Below are 18,427 nucleotides of genomic sequence, written 5' to 3'. Positions count from 1 at the left end.
TCTAAAATTGTTTAGTGAGCTCATGTTGCTGATATGAAATTTAGTTATCATTCATAGGTTTTGGACAAAAGTCACATTTCCCATGGCTCTTGGCCACCATTTTCATTTGTGCAGCTTATTTTTTTTCTATGTGAAGATGCTTTCAACGATGTCATGCAGCACAGCCTATATCAATTTGCTTTTCTTTAACTAATAAAACAGACACAGAGTTAAGATAGTTTATCAACTCAAAGATAGTTCTTTTGTCTCTTTCACAGCTTCTTAATTAATATCAACTAATGCAATTAGATTGTTATGCAATAAAAAAGACATATTTGTTTGTGTATGTTTAAAATTACTTGTGCAGATACTATATTAACAGTATAGATACAGAAATCAAACAGGAGGTAGGAAGATCTAAAGGAAATGAAAAAAATGAAATATTTCTTTATTGTAACTTAAGAAAGTAAATGCACATTGCTGTGTAGATTTTGGAGGTACAAGTTTGATAGTTAGCTTGAGAATGGATATGAAATGAGTTGAATACTTCATAACAAGAGAGTTCTAGTCATTTAATACCAAATAAAGGAACAGTCATCTCTACTTCACTACCATTTCTTGTAGCTCTTCTTCTTAGATATTACACTGTATTCTAGCAATTAATCTAGTCCTCAATTTCACATTTATTATAATGCATTTCTCACAGAATCTAAGCGCTTTAACATTTGAAATCCACTTAACTTGCAACTTGTTCAGCTCTTATATGTGCTTGTGTTCTTTGAATTTTCTAAATAAAAATAAATGCTCCAACAAAGTAAGTAAAATACTTATTTCAAGGATATTATTCACAAGTTTCATTTAGGAACATATTTTAAGAAAAATAGTGTTACATAACAATTATTTCCATTTTTCTAGCCTGAATATACTAAAATGTTTCCCTTACTTTGTTTTTTCTTTCCTTCCAGTAAACATAAGAACAAATTTATATTCTAATAGCTTAACGTAATATGTCTGATTCTTGTATTAAAAAATAACCCAGGATTTCATTAAATAACACAATATATTTTACTTTAGCCTTCTGATTTTATGACATGTTCTAAACAATCAATATTCCGTAAAGATTAATACATACCTTTATATATATTTTCCAAATGGTATTCTGAAAAATCCTATAAAATGTGATACATTTCCCTTGAAAAATAATAATATGTGTTTGTGAAACACTGGGTTAGTAAAAGTTCAATAGTTTACTTTACACAAGACTTCTCCCAAATTTATTATTGTTATTCTGTGATGGGAATTCCCAAGAGAATAATAATCTGCCGTACTGCATACTTATTTTCACACCAAAACTTGTCTGGGGTTGAGGGAGAAGAAGCAATTAACATACTTTAAACACAGTTTTTAAAATGCTGGCTGAAGGCAAGAAATCAGGTTAATTGATAATAAAAAAGAATAAAAAAATTAAAAGACCTCTAAGCACATAAATAAAACAATGAAAATAATGTCATATAATATTATGTCACAAAAAAGATGTAATCAGATATCATTAGACTGGGGAAAAAAGAATATGTTGAGGGAAACGTAATAACTTAAAATATTTTAAAACTTGCCATATGACAAAGGGACAAAACGTAAGCCAGGAAACCCCCAAATGGAGAGTGGAACATATAGGTGAAATTTACAAGGAGTCGTATTTTAGCTCTGGTTAAGGAAGAATTTTCTAATAGTTGTTCAGAGTTGCCAGCCATGGCAGCAACTCTTCTTGAGGTAGAGTTACCCATCTCTTCAACTGTTCAAACAGAGAATGAGTGATGCCTTTAGAGGAAGGATATAACAAGGATTCCTAATCTGAAAGCAAAAGCATTTTGAAATGTGACATTTTCAACTCAAAGAATTCCCTCCTTTCCTTCCTTCCTTCCTTCTCTTCTTCCTTTCTTCTTTTTGTCTTTTTTTCTTTTACTTATTTCAAGTACATTGAGTGCCAGAAATATACCGGACTATACTACACAAAGGGCATATAATAGTTTTCACAGTTTATACTACAGAGATGAAATACAAATTAACTAAATAATCACCAAAAACATGATATTATTTGTGATGCATGTTATTAACAGAGAGCTGTATGATGCAAAGAAATTAATAATAGTTATTTTATAGAAGGATTCCCTAAAGAAATAAAGATTACAAAAACACACAAAGGATTAAAAATATTTACCAACACAAGGTGGAAGGAAAGAATATTCCAGGCAGAATTTAAACACTGTGTGGTTCCTAGGAATAATTTAGAAATCACCAGAGTTTTAAATCAACAGGGATTATGTTCATTGAGGATTAATGTCATGTAGTGTTAAAGAATATTAAAGAACTAAAGCTAAATCTGAGCTTTACCACTTACTAGTTATGTGGTCCCACGCAGACTCTTTAAATTCTCCGTGCCTCAGTGTCCTCTCATTTGTCAAATGGGGACAAGTAATTGCACCTACTTTATGGTGAGGATTAAATGGGTTAAAATATGTCAAGTGCATTCATCATGTCACCTGTCAGTACTGTCATTAATTTTTATTGTTGTGTGTATGTGTGTGTGTTTCTTCTTGGCATGATGAGTAAAATAGTTTGCTTGAAACCAAGACTGTATATGAAGAGACCAGTTAGGATATTAGTTTTACAGTACAAGTTAGAAATAAAAAAGGTAGTTTGGAGTATAAAGACATTGAAGGTTATGTGGTGGTGGAAATAGAGATGTAGACAAATATAGAGTGTTAGGAAGTACAACTTTCAAGATTTGGTGGTGGATTGTATAGACGGGAGTGAGAGCAAGGAGGATGCTAAGGTTTCTGGCTTGCACAATAGAATACATGGCTGCACGTTTTCTAAGAGAGGTAGGTTTACCGAAGATCATTAGTTTGTTTTTAGAAATAATTTGAAATTACCTCGATTCATTCAAGAGATGTCAGGTAAGTGGTTGAATGAAGTCTGGAGTTAAAAGGAGAGGTCTGGATGGATATGTAAATATGTAGGTGAAAGTTTCTAGATTATGTTAATCTACCGAATAATTTTGGAATAATTCTGCATTTAAATATTCCTACTCCCATGAGGTAATACTGGTCAGGGACAAGGGACAGATCAGGAGAACACAGGCACTATTCCAAGTATTGACAAATGAAGCAGTGAGGGATGAAATAAGCTTTCTAAACTCAATTCTTTTGGGTTTTTTTGGACATGTATACAAAGTTATCATAGGTCCTCTAAAGTTTTCAAATAATATGATGTTTTTCTTGATGTATACAAAGTGACTATTATAAAAAAAAATCAAAAGTAATAAACAGTAGATAAGCTCAAAACATTTTTTAAATCATAGGCTGTTCATAAATGTTTAACTTCTCATTTTATGGACCTTACTAAAACACAAAACAAATCGGAATAATATAATCTAAAATTTCCATGTAAATATTATTAAGTTAATTCACAGACAAGAAAAAAAGGCACAGATCAAAGAAAAGGGTGCACACAATAATAGAATGAGCAATTAATTTGCAAATAATAATGATCAAAAAAATAAAGATAGACATGTGGTGGTAAGAACCCTGTGACAGAGTTCTTTAATTTCCCCAAATCCTCTTAAAAGAAAACAGCTGACATGGTTGAATAAGATTACCAGATGACATCTTTAATAGAATTAGTATCAAAAAATCCAATGAACCCTAAAAAATAATTGAGCATAAATGTGTGTGAGTGTGTTTAAAACATAGGGGGGGACCAAGATTAATAAAAAAATCCAATGAACCCTAAAAAATAATTGAGCATAAATGTGTGTGAGTGTGTTTAAAACATAGGGGGGGGACCCCAAATTGTTCCTATTCTCGCTCATTCAATACAACACTTCACCTCTGGTTACCAAAATGAGTGGTGATTCCTCCTCACCAACAATCAATTCTCCTGTGAACACAAGCTGGATGTCCTATAATTCAATTCAATTTTGACACTATCTACCTGGAGATAGTGTCAGGTCCCACAAATTAAATGCTTAGTGCCTCAAGACTGCTCCACACTTCAGATGCCAATCCCTAGTAGCAGATTGCTGCCTACACCTCTGACCAACTAGCTATAAATTGGAATTCCCAAGTCTCCCTCCTCAGGTTCCATTAATTTTTTAGAATGACTCACATGCTTAGAGAGACACCTTATTTACATTTGCCAGTTTATTATAAAAGATGTTACCAAGGACACAGATGAACAGTCAGATGGAAGAGATCCAGAGAGCAAAATATATGGAAATGGGCACTGAGCTTCCATGCCCTCTCCAGATGTGCCACTCTCTAGGCACCTCCATGTGTTCAGCAAAGTGCAAGCTCTCTGAACTCTGTCCTTTAGGGGTTTTTTTATGGAGGCTCCATTATATAGGCATGATTGATTATACCATTAGTCATTGGTGGTCAACTTAACCTTCACCCATCTTTCCTCCTTGGATGTTGGGGGGTGGGGATGAACGTTCTAACCTTCTGATCACAAAGTTGGCTACCACGCCCCATCCTAAGTCTATCCAGGAGTTTCCTTATTAGAACAAAATATGTTCCTATCACCAAGGAAATTCCAAGGGATTTAGGAACTCTGTATTAGATGATTCTCTCATTCACGGTATTAGAAAAGTCTTAGTAACTCTGTTTGACTCTCTTTGGAGTCAAAGATCAAATATTAGAACAAATGATTTTCTTCATACCCCATCTGCAAGGGTTTTAAGAGGGTCAGGAATTGGACACAGAGACCAATACATAAATATTTCTTACCCTAATAGGGATGTTTGATAGATGGATAGATAGATCGATAGAGATATTTAATATTTAATGTGCTCTAAGAACCGTGCATTGGCTGGAAGGAGTGTAGAGTTTACTGGTTAAGGTTAGCATTGTATGGCATATAGGAAGGATTCATTATTTTTTCAAAGTTAACAACAATGTATAACCAGAGAACGTATAACTGAAAAACTAATATAAGGGGAAAAAAATAGAGTAACAGAGTATTTATGGAATCCACACACACACACACACACACACACACACACACACACACACACAAAAGAACAGAATTTTTTTAATAAAAGTCAAGTAGAAAGCATAAAATAAAATAATACATTTGAACCACATATATTGGCAATTACATGGTACAGTGATTAACAGTGTCTGCCCTGGAAAGAAAAGATCAAATTTCGAATTCAGCCTGTGCCATTTTCTAACTCTTTGATCTTTGCCAAATGTCTTAACATTTCTAAGCACTGGATTCTCATCTGTAAAACGGGGAATGATGTTATCAATCTTACATAGCTGCTTTGAGGATTCAGAGAGAGAACAGATGTGCAGCTTTTACCACCTGACACATCACAAGTGCCCAATAAATGATAAGTTGAAATTTTATAATTAGTAGGGACTCTGATACACATAATTACATGGATTTTCTTCACCAAACCATACACTTCACAAAGAGCTGAGAAAAATGAATGGTTGCACTGATGCAAGTTAAAGGTTTTAAGTTTTGGCACAATGGAAGGGTAACAGTCAAGTGAAGTTGAGGATGATAAAATAGGGCTAGTGAACCATGGGGTTGAAGTTGAATAATGAAAGAAATAAAATCAGGAAAGGACAGATAATTAGGAGAAAAAGACTGAAGTCTTCAGGAGATGAAGTATAGGTATGAGGGGAATTGGAGTACACTTGAGCAGGAAGAAAAAGAGTGAGCTGAGCCTGGAAGATTATAGCATTAAATACCTTATGTGGCCCCATGTTGAGGAATAAGAATATTTTAATTGTGGTCATGGAAAGAAATTGCCGAAATAAAGAGGAAATAAAAGTCACCATAGTCAAAAGTTTAAGGAACTATAATTTTGTAAGACTCTCAATTCAAGTGCTCACAGTTTATTTTAGCACTCTGGAGCGAAGAGCCAGCACGAAGTAACATTTTTGAACAATGCAAATAGTTCAAGTATCTTGTTCAGTGTCACATAGCTGCTGAAAGACAGATATGGTACTCAGACCCAAGTGGTCTGATTTCTCAGACCCTAATTTTGACTGCTACACCACTTATAATAATAATATATGCCAAAATTATTGAAAAAAATTAAAATGTTAATAAAATCTAAGATAATAAATAAATAACCATAGTGTTTAATTATTCATATATGTTTAAAAATTAGTCCCTTGAATGATATTTTTCACAATTATGAAATATCTCATATAATAAAGGCAATGTATAATTTAGCAATGCAGTAAAATGTCATATTTATCAAAAACATTAAAAACCTTTGTTCTTCGGGCATCTAAGACAGATCTCAAAAATATCTTGTTGAGAATATTTCTATATTGGAAAACAAACAAACAAAATATATAATTATATTGCAGTATTCAAAATTGTTAAGTAAATATAACACATAATTGGCAAAATCACAGGATTATTGTATTAAATTTGCATTTACTGTTTTAAATTGTTATTTATTGTTTTTTTTGGAAAAAAAAGTCACTTTTTTGTGACATTCATCTGAGTGAATGAAATTCAAGTGTAGGAGACATTGTCTGAGTTCCTAAAGGTTTCTAAAGACAAGTTAAAATTCTCCTGGAAAAAGATCAGAACAACAAAATGACTAGCAGGACTGTTTTTTGCAAAAAAAAAATCTGAAAAACTGTCCATAGTGTTTGTTACGGTGCCAGGGTTTTTTTCTAGTGGGGCAAGAGCACTGCCATATATTCTATTCTCTGGCCTTTGCTTGCATTAAAAATGATATAACAAAGCTCTTGGTTAGTGGGAGTAAAGACTGGGAACATTATCCAGCTGGGGAGGTAAAGCTACTGTCCTCAGAGAAATGGAAAAGGAGATGTAGCAAACATATCATCTACATAAGAGAAGCTACTTCTGCAAATTTACTTCATATACACAATCTTTCTATAGTTAGGAGGAAAGGGACTAAAAATGTTTTGAATGACTTAGTACTATTGATGTATTAAAATCAAGGACGGGGATGTTCATTAGGAATAGTATAGAGGATGTAGACTTGGATACAAATGAATTTGAATCCTAGATCTGCTAAGACAACTTGAGCAAGTTACTTAAACCCTTGGAATGCTGGTTCTTTAATTACTGTAGGCTAAGAATGATATGTACTTTATGTGATAACCCTCTGAGGATAAAGAATAGTGTATTTAATATAACTACAAAATAGTAGGTTCTCAATAAATAAGACTATTATCATTAGTATTACTGACATTATTATTTGAGCTTCTTAAGCAAAGATGTGCTAAAGAGATTTTAGATGGTAATATATCTGAAAAGAATACGTGATAAAGTAAAATAAAAAGTAAAGTAACGGGCCGGCCTGGTGGCACACTGCTAGTGCGCTGCTTGGGAGCGTGGCGGCACTCCCGCTGAGGGTTCGGATCCCACATAAAAAGAATACGTGATAAAGTAAAATAAAAAGTAAAGTAACGGGCCGGCCTGGTGGCGCACTGCTAGTGCGCTGCTTGGGAGCGTGGCGGCACTCCCGCTGAGGGTTCGGATCCCACATACAGACCGGCCGCTCACTGGCTGAGCGAGGTGCGGACGCAACACGGAGGGTTGCGATCCCGTGGCCGGTCCCGGTCTGGTACGGGCGCGACACTGAGGGTTGCGATCCGTTGCCTTGTTTCCATTATCATCCAAAAAGATGTTGAAATCTGCCTTCCACAGTTGATCTCTTCCTCAATTCTCTTTGTAGTAATGAATTTATTGTTTTCAAAATTCTGCAAAATTATTTTAGTGAGATTCTATAAAAATGTGAAATGAATATGCTTAGACAGCATTTTCTCTGTCTGTTATTACCCCACTAAAGATTTCATGTCACGTGTTTGTTTGAAGTCATCCACCTGGAGTAGCTATAAGAATCCCGGGATGAGGAAGGATAAATGTGTGGGAAAGTGTTAAGAAGTTGGGAGTTAAAGGTAAAGATGGGGCTTCCAGTCAAGATAGCGGAATAGATGGTCCACAGTGTCACTCTCTCCCACAAATCCACCAATTTACAACTATTAAAAAGCAATGACAGCTAAGTTGGGGCCACTGAAGCTCAGCGGAACAGAAGGAGAGACCTATGGAGTTCATGAAGGCAGGAGAAGCCACAATGAGAGAAAGGAAGGATCGATCCCACCATTTAGTGCCCCGACCTCTTCAAGGCTGGAGCTGGTCAGCACATGGAGCAAGAGCTGGCAAAAGCCACATCTGTGCCCTTTGTATGAAGTTGCTTGGAAGAGGCAGAGGAGAAGAGGGCCTTGGTGGCTCCCAGGCCATGCAAGACCACTAATAGGGTTCCTGTGGACCCACATAGGAGCAAGGAGCCACTCAGTGGACAGTGAGTCATTGCAAAGACCTGTGCATGGCCTGTCCCACAGGAAGTGTTTGGAGTGCTGGCTGTGGGAGAGACAGGCTCCCCAGGGAAGAATTGGGACACAGCATGGACAGCAAATCTGCCCTCCAATCAGTGCAGGACCACTCAGTGGAGACTGGTCAGTAATATACAACTGCAGGAGATGCAGTTTGCTGAAAAGATTCAGGCTGAGTAGAGTTAATGTACAACCCTGGTGTACCAGACCTCACAAGACCTGGAAGTGCTTACAAGGTCAACAATTAAAACGTGAGCTCACAGAAAGTCTTCCCCAGAAAATCAGCAGCAAAGCAGGAATATAGCTCAACCACAGGGCTCAAGTGCTGGTCTCCACAGGAAGTTCCCCTACTTTAGAAGTAAGCAAAGGATAACAATTAGTTCCAGTGCAGAGTGTAAACGGTGGGAACAGTGAATAATCCAACACAGAACTGAAAGAAAAAGCAGTATACCCAAAGACCAGAGACAAAGTTTGATACTAACCAGTAAAGGTCTAACACCACCAAAGAGTACCTACAAAACCTGGCAAAACCAGTAGCCCCCTGGGCTCCCAAGCTGGGGAGCAGAGAGGGCTGGGGGTGTCAGCCATGCCTCCGCTGACACTCACAATCAGCCCAGTGATGACCACAAAGCTGCCACTGGAAGTACCTCAGGACTGAGCTGGGTCAGTAGGGGGCTGAGCTGGGGTGGTGTGACCAGCCCAGTGAAGACCACAGAGCCACCACTGGAGGCCCCCTGGTCTCCCTTGCTGGAATGAGGGGGATGCTATGGGCCTCGACCATGCCCCCCCTTCCTCCTCCTCCCACTCTATTTCCTTCTCCCTTTCCTTCTCCCCCTCCACCCCAATTGCTCTGCAATATCTGAGAGTGTGAAAAAATATAAATAAATAAATGTAAAAAAACAAAAAAGTAAAGGTAAAGATGCACGAAGTAGAGTATCAGGAGGGAGCTACTGCAGATAGGGAAGGGGGCTGAGCATGGCCCCTGTGTCACTTGGCTGATATGACTAAACCTCAATGACCTTTGACTACATTTGGACTTTCAGATGTAAAGGTAGGTATTCATTTGATGTTTCAGAGATCAGTGCCTTTATGTTATTTTTATGCTTTTAGCAGTACATTATTGCTCCACTTGGCCTATCCAACATTAATCCCATACCTCATCTCACTTTATTTTCACTCCCTGTCAGTAAAACTCCTCTTTGCTCTACTTGTAAGATTTTGTTCTTCAGTTACACATTAAAATTACCTTATAGTTGCCTCCTTTTTTTCTTCAAATCTATGGAAATCCAAACAACTTACTCTTTTTTTTTTTTTTTTTTAAACCGGTAAGGGGATTGCAACCCCTGGCACAATGTGGTCTGCACCACGCTCAGCCAGTGAGCTCACCAGCCATTCCTATGTAGGATCCAAACCCGCGGCCTCAGCGCTACCAGTGCCGCACTCTCCTGAGTGAGCCACGGGGCCGGCCCCAAACAACTTACTCTTGATTATCACTACTTTTCCAGAATAATCATTAAATGTGCCTCTCTCTTTTCAAAACACAGATTTCTTTGATATGGTAGGTGTATTAGATTGCTAGAGCTACCATAATAAAATACCACAGATTGTGTGCCTTAACCAACAGAAAAACATTTTCTCACACTCAAGTGCTGGTCTCCCCAGGAAGTTCTCCTACTTTAGAAGTAAGCAAAGGATAACAATTAGTTCCAGTGCAGAGTGTAAATGGTGGGAACAGTGAATAATCCAACACAGAACTGAAAGAAAAAGCAGTATACCCAAAGACCAGAGACAAAATTTGATACTAACCAGTAAAGGTCTAACACCACCAAAGAGTACCTACAAAACCTGGCAAAACCAGAAGCCCCCTGGGCTCCCAAGCTGGGGAGCAGAGAGGGCTGGGGGTGTCAGCCATGCCTCTGCTGACATTCACAATCAACCCAGTGATGACCACAAAGCTGCCACTGGAAGTACCTCAGGACTGAGCTGGGTCAGTAGGGGGCTGAGCTGGGGTGGTGTGACCAGCCCAGTGAAGACCACAGAGCCACCACTGGAGGCCCCCTGGTCTCCCTTGCTGGAATGAGGGGGATGCTATGGGCCTCGACCATGCCCCCCCTTCCTCCTCCTCCCACTCTATTTCCTTCTCCCTTTCCTTCTCCCCCTCCACCCCAATTGCTCTGCAATATCTTGAGAGTGTAAAAAAATATAAATAAATAAATGTAAAAAAACAAAAAAGTAAAGGTAAAGATGCACGAAGTAGAGTATCAGGAGGGAGCTACTGCAGATAGGGAAGGGGGCTGAGCATGGCCCCTGTGTCACTTGGCTGATATGACTAAACCTCAATGACCTTTGACTACATTTGGACTTTCAGATGTAAAGGTAGGTATTCATTTCATGTTTCAGAGGTCAGTGCCTTTATGTTATTTTTATGCTTTTAGCAGTACATTATTGCTCCACTTGGCCTATCCAACATTAATCCCACACCTCCTCTCACTATATTTTCACTCCCTGTCAGTAAAACTCCTCTTTGCTCTACTTGTAAGATTTTGTTCTTCAGTTACATATTAAAATTACCTTATAGTTGCCTCCTATTTTTCTTCAAATCTATTTTTTTTTAACCGGTAAGGGGATTGCAACCCCTGGCACAATGTGGTCTGCACCACGCTCAGCCAGTGAGCTCACCAGCCATTCCTATGTAGGATCCAAACCCGCGGCCTCAGCGCTACCAGTGCCGCACTCTCCTGAGTGAGCCGCGGGGCCGGCCCCAAACAACTTACTCTTAATTATCACTACTTTTCCAGATTAATCATTAAATGTGCCTCTCTCTTTTCAAAACACAGATATCTTTGATATGGTAGGTGTATTAGATTGCTGGAGCTACCATAATAAAATACCACAGATTGTGTGCCTTAACCAACAGAAAAACATTTTCTCACAGTCTGGAGGTTGGGAAATCCAAAACCAAGTTTGCTTTCTCCTGAGACCTCCTCCTTGGCTTTACAAATGGCTGCCTTCTTTCTGTGTCTTCACCAGGTCTTTCCTCAGTGTGTGTACATCTCTGGGGTCTTTCAGCATGTACAAATTTCTTCTTGTAAGGATGCCAGTCAGATTGGGTTAGGACCCACCCTAAAGACCTAATTTTAACTTAGTCACCTCTTTAAAGACCTTATCTCCAAATAAAGTGACACTTTGAGGTACCAGGGGTTAGAGATTCGATATGAATTGGGGGGGTACACAGTTCATCCTGTAACAGTAGACATGTGCTATGGTTTAAATGTGTGCCCTCCGAAAGACCTAATTTTAACTTAGTCACCTCTTTAAAGACCTTATCTCCAAATAAAGTGACACTTTGAGGTACCAGGGGTTAGAGATCCGATATGAATTTGGGGGGTACACAGTTCATCCTGTAACAGTAGACATGTGCTATGGTTTAAATGTGTGCCCTCCAAAATTCAGGTGTTCAAACTTAATGGCCAATGTGACAGTATTGATTGTTAGGGTCTTTAAGAGGTGATTGATTAGACCATGAGAGCTTCTCCCTTATGAATGGGATTAAAGCCCTTAAAAAATGGGCTTTATTTTCAATGCTATGAGATGACACAGTGCTGCTCCCCTCTGGAGGAAGCAGCAACAAGGTGCCATCTTGGAAGCAGAGCAACCAGACCCTCCCAAGCTGGTGCTTTGATCTTAAACTGCCAGCCTCCACAACTGTGAGAAATAGTTTTCTGCTTTTCATAAATTACTCAGTCTCAGATATTTTGTTGTAGCAGCACAAATGGACTAAGACAGCATCTGAAAATGTAATGTTTCCTTTTCTTATTTTATTGAGTAACTAATAAAAGTACATAATAATAGACTATCTGTGTGTTTTCCCCATATTTTGGCAGACAATGCATTACTACTCATTATTATTCACAAATATTTATGCTGGGAGTTTTTAATGCTTAGAAGACAATCTGGAAGCATTAAGTTGCTGTAGCTTTAAGATTTGTCCAATTGACTCTTTAAAAATGCTGAAGTACAAAACATCCCCAAATAAGAAAACATACCAGTCACTGCTAGATTCAATCCTCAGTTATTAACCCTGCAAAATATATCAAACTTTAAATATAAACATACATAATTTGTGATAGAAATAAAACCAATTTACAAATTATTGAATAAAACCAGTTCATTGTTTATGAAAATGGACGCTTTTATTCTGAGAATCTAAGCAAATAAACTTTACAAAGAATAAACGATCAGTCTAAATTCTCAGCAATAATAAATGACCAAGATAGTGCAACAATTCTAAGTTATCTGACAAAATCTTTTGGTCCTAAGGAACAATTCCAAATGTTTGGCGAAAGATCTCAACAGAATAAAATGAGAATTGCCACATCAAATCTTCTGTGTTTGTAAAAGAAACAGCTGCGACTAAGGAGCCTGAGGGCAAATAAATTAATATTCAAAGTTATCTTACTGAAATGGAGTTATGAATTTGAACATGTTACAAGAAAATATAATGAGCTTATGCTGATTTGAGATGATCTTTATGAATGCCATGAAAATATATACCAATCAGTCTTGCAATTAAATACCAAATAATTAGTTAAGAGACTTCATGCCAAAAGTATGTTGTAATTCTACTAAATTTAAATTGTGCACAGTGGTAAATGAGAATGAATATTCCAAAATGATAGTCTATTTAGCACACTCTGCTCCACACACACACACACACACACACACTCACCGACCCACACACATGCATGCACACACCTATACCAACAGAATCAAACCAATGCAAATCTGGAAAAAATTATATGATCTCTTTATTGGCAAGCCCAAAGGAAAAGTTTACTAGAAAACTAGTTTTACATTTAATTTCTCATATTTCACGAAACCAAGAAAAAAAGTTTGCAAAAAAATTTATTTCTGTATATCTTTTGTTACAATCAAGAGGTGGCTTATTTTACAATCATATTGTAAAGATGTTCAAATGTTCTTTATCTGCTTTATTAAATGACAACTATTTTGATTCCAGATGGCACAAATTACACAACATAATTCATCAAAAATTGTGTGATTCCAAGCACATAAAACTCTTTTGCAAAAAAGTGTAACTGCTCTGAAGTTTTTTTTCTTTTTGTTTTTTTCTTTTTTCCACCCTTTATTTAGGATGGTGGTGGTGGCATTGATTTCTTATAGAGTGACATCTAACAGTATCCTTGGAAAGCAATAAAAATGCAGAGACCACTACTCTTTTATTCCTGTGTGGAAAGTCAGTCTTTACTCACAATTCTTTTAGTGAGCATTTATTGAGCTATATACTTTGTCTAGGGGAGTGTGAAAGGCTAAAAAATGCCAACATACCAAGGATAGTGAAAAAGTAATTGGTCTAAATTGAGCGAGAGATAATGTGTCAAAACATTATGCTATGTCTATATGAGATTTTTAGAAAAAGTAGAAACTAGAAGCCCTATCAGAATCCTAGGTCCTAGTATAATCATTTTTCTGTAATCAACTAGTCTGGTGTCTGAGAGGATAATCTAGTCATTGAGGTTATGGCTGAGATGAAAAAGAAATTTGATTGAAAGCAGCAGCCATTGTTTTTTTGTTTGTTTTTTCCCTTTAAGTGTATCTTTCTTCTTAATCTCAGCCATAACCTCAATGACTAGATTATCCTCTTAGACAATGGGCTCATCGATTATAGAAAAGTAAATTGCAAAATATATAGTAACATTGTAAGTACACAAGTATCTAATATATATTGACCAGTAAATAGTAGTAGACATTTTAATTACAAAAACAAACCACAAAAATCATTATAAATAAGAAATTTAAAATGTTAATTTCTCATTTGGAAAGCAGACAAAAGAAACTGCAGAATCAACAAAGGCAAAAAAGGTTCAGTCTACTTCTATTTCTGCTTTACTCCAGCCACAGGGAACATGCTTTCACATCTTGTAGTTGGTGGCAAGTAAATAACAGATTATATAGGTCACAGCATTGACTTCTTGTATTATTTCAGGCAACTCACAATATATCCAGACTTTAATTTCCTTATCTGTTAAATGTGATTAATAGACACTATAGAAGAAATGGTTGGTTGGCTATGCCAAAAGCCATCCCAAGTTGCATTTTCCATTTCCCACTTCTCTTTAGAGGCTGGAAAGGATGAACATTTACTTTCCATTTCTCCCTTTGTCCTAATTTCAGTTATCCATAAATTAGATTCTGAGACAAGGATTTGGGTGTGAACAGTTAATAATCATTGGAAGTTATCCCAGGAAAGAATTAAGGGGTAAGTGAGGCCAAAAATCACAGAAAGCTAATAAAGTGTGTGGTAACAAGCAATTACCACGGTGGGCAACCGGGGATCAAACACTATGGGGACTAAGAGATTACGTAGACATAGCCAATGAGGGGCAAGGAAGCTGGAGTTTTTATATAAATATTCCCATTCTTATCAATTCAATTTTTTTCTTCTCTGCAAAATAGCCAACTGAACATGACTGTATCATGAACAATTGAAGATGTAAGCACAGTTTGAAAAATGTCCTGTTAAAACATGTGCTATGTAGTATTGTAAATTTGTCCTGGTTGTAGAAAGAGTACATAATTTGCCTGGGTGATCTGAGTTTTATCTCAGCCTAGCCTTGCCACCAGCTGATAGCAAACTGAAATAGTTTATCTGTCTGGGCCTCACAGTTTTGTCATTTGAAAAAAAAATGAGCTTAAATCATTGATGAAATTAACTCTTCTTCCAGTTCAAGTTCCAAGGGTCTTTCATTAAATGCATTTTCATGAAATTTACAATAACTCTACTCTTTTCTTTCTCAGGGCCTAAAGACCTTCAATGACACACATACTTTATTTATTATTATTTTTTCATTAAATAGAGATAGAATGTCTTTCCAATGTCAGAAAACCATCTATAAAGTGAATAAATTAGCGTTGCTAAAACAAAACCTCTCCACAGGAGAAATCCAATGATCTGTTAAAGTAATGAACAAAACTCAACAAATTTTCATGATAGTTCATGTAGTACAAGCAATATTATCTCAAGATGTGGAAATAAGTTAGTCAATGTTTAGTTTTGCATTTTAAAGACAGAGAGAGAAAAAGAGAAAGAATGGCACCATGTGTAAGTAATAAAAATAAAATTCCAAACAAACCAGATTCTCAAAAAAAACCTTATGATCAAAATTGTTTCCCAAACTACCATATTATTGATGCCAGATGTTAATCATGAAAGCAGAAGATAAAGAACTTATGAAGAGAGAAAGCCCCATTTTAAACAGTAGGAAGTTAACTTATGAAAACTAGGAGCCAGAGCAAGTCTGGTTAGGCAATAAGCCTCCTGTAACATATTAAACATTTTTCCATTGACAACCAGAGTTTATATAGTCAAAATCTTTTTTACAGAATGAAACACATAAAATTTTGGATAAAGTCTTACACTGCTAGAGGTTAGCAGTCATGTGATGAAAGCAAAAAAAGTTATATTTTGAGAGATTTCTCGGAGCTTCTCTTTTTTGTGCTTTTCATTTTCTTACAATGAGATTAGTCTCATCTATGACCTCTAGCTCTATTTCTAAATCCTGAGTTTCCCTCATAATCTAAATCCACATTTCAAAGCTTTTATAACATCTTGTCATGATTGGCACCAAAAACTTAGCATACCCAAACTTAATTTCTTTTCCCTAAAAGTTCCTTTCTCTCATTGATTTCCCTTTCTCTCAAAAATGCATTATTTCACTCAATCATCCCTTCATTCATTAAATCATCTTTTCACTTAATGAGCATTTAAGTGTCTACCAGGAGGTATATATATTGGTAGGAGCTAAGGCAGATACAAAGAACAATAAAATATAGTGCCTGTTCTCAAGGGGTCTAGCAGAGGACTGTCTTAAGGATAGTTATAACACAATGGAGCAATGCTGTCATTCGTGTTAATGAAACCCAGAGCATATATTTATTCTGAAAATTCTCAAGAAGGTGCTTCAGATAGAGTCACATGATTGAGTCTTGAATGTCGAGTGAAATTTTCGAGGCTTCAAAGAGAAGCTGTGATACAGCACAAACAAAATCAAAGAGACAGAGGAAACGAAGAGAAGGTAACATGTCTAAAGTCTAGATTCCTATTTCTAAGAGTATACTTCCATTTATGCCTGTCCTTTATGCTATTATTGTCATATATATTATATCTGCATGTGTTATAATTCCCAGAGAAAAGCATTATGGTTTTTGCCTTAAAGTCATACATAATTTTTAAATAAAAAGAATGAAATATTGTCTTATGCTTACGTATATATTTATAATTTCTGATGTTCCACATTTCTTCCTCCAGCTTCAAATTTTTTCTACAACCTGAAAACCTTCCTTTAGCACTTCTTGTGTGCATTTATGGTGATCAAAACACTCTTATTTATCACTTATTGAAAATATCTTTATTTTACCTTTATTTTTGAACTTCATAGTGGACTTTCTTTCAGTATTTTAAAGATGTCAATCCACAGTCACCTGACCTCTACTGTTGTTGATGAGAAGTTAGCTGTTATTTCTACTGTTAATTCCGTATAGGTTATGCATTGTTGCTCTCTGCCTACTTTTAGAATGTTCTCTTTATTTTTTATTTTTAGTAGTTTTATCATGATAAAACTCGCTGTGTTTTTGTTGTTGTTTTTAATTTATTTTGACTGGTGTTTGCTGAGAATCTTGGATCTGTTAGTAAATGTTTGGTACCACATTTGGGAAGATTTTGGTGTTATTCTTCTGTTATGTACTAAATTATATTCCCTGAAATTTATACGTTGTGTCCTTAACCCCCAATATAACTGTATTTGGAGATAGGGCCTATAAGAAGGTAATAAATGTTAAATGAGGTCATAAGGGTGGGGCCTTAATTCAATAGGGCTATATTAATTGGGATACTTTCAATTACAATTAATGGAAACCCAAATCAAAGTAGCATAAACAGAAAATGTAATTTATAGGTGTATAGAACTGATAAGTAAAAGTTTATCCTTGAATTCAGAAATGGTTGTTGCAGTGACTCAATCTCTCTATCCCTCTCTCCCGTTTTTGTCTCTCTCGGACCAGGTTGTTCCATGTGATAGGCCATATTGACAATACCAGCCCTGGAATTATAGCTCATCTTAGTAACCTAATTGGAAGGGGTTGTATAGTTCCCACATAAAGTCTCCCAAAGAAAACTTTGATGGACTTAGCCAACGTAAGATATTATGTGCCCATATCTGCACCACTCTTTGTGTCACACCTGTGGCAGTGGGGGCGGGGACGGCATTAGGCCCTTCTGAACCATATCCAACAGGTTTCCCATAAGTATGACTGTTCTATTCCTAGAAGCTATGTGAAAACAATTATTGGACATTAACACAAAGAAAAGAAGGCAACCATACTCTGTACTTCCTAATTCAGGTTTGAATAACAATTATGTTGCCCTCATTGTCTGGCATGGATAGACTTTTCTAGGATGCAGCATCTAACTATAGTCTAATAAAGGTGTTGACGAGTCATATCACAGTACATAAAACTAGGTATAGAGAGCAATCCTCTCATAAAAGCTCTGAGTGGAACTGTTTCCATTAGAAGTTGTGCTGGGCTAGGCAGATATAATAATTGTCATATCTAGTTAAACATTACTTCAGATGAAGAAAGCCACATGGTTACATTTGCTTTAAAAACTCCAGATGTATCATTATTCTCTCTTAGTGTCTATCTAATATGTCTATAAATCTGAACCTTAACTCCTATTACAATGGCAGATATGAGATATTGACACTTTTGGAAAAATGACAATATGGCCTATGGCTCTATCTGATTAAGCTTAATATTCAGGTGGACTAGAGAGGTACAAAGAGACTTGTAACCAACAAATTGTCTCTTAGAAAGGAACTATTTTAGGCCTTAGGTTGACTGTGTTCCTTCCATAAAATTAAATAATTCCACAGTTATACATCTTTATTGAAACCAAAGGTAATATTTATGCAAAAATGATCACTCAGAGATGGAAAGGGGTAGAATAAATTTCCTCTAGAATGATGTCTATA

At 36.4% G+C, this 18,427-nt stretch overlaps 1 protein-coding gene across 1 annotated transcript in view; it reads left to right on the top strand.

Annotated features, from left to right (window-relative positions):
* The window catches only part of KERA (keratocan), an 8,685-nt gene extending 7,888 nt beyond the window's left edge, over nt 1-797 (top strand). Inside the window, exon 4 of the mRNA XM_008581532.1 lies at nt 7-797. The gene's annotated coding sequence lies outside the window, so the exon portion shown is untranslated. The remainder of the gene's footprint in view (nt 1-6) is intronic.
* Nucleotides 798-18,427: the final 17,630 nt, after the last annotated feature.

This window comes from Galeopterus variegatus, unplaced genomic scaffold, assembly GCF_000696425.1.
Source record: "Galeopterus variegatus unplaced genomic scaffold, G_variegatus-3.0.2 Scaffold2384, whole genome shotgun sequence".
NCBI lineage: Eukaryota > Metazoa > Chordata > Mammalia > Dermoptera > Cynocephalidae > Galeopterus > Galeopterus variegatus.
This window is presented reverse-complemented; position numbering and strand designations above follow the sequence as displayed.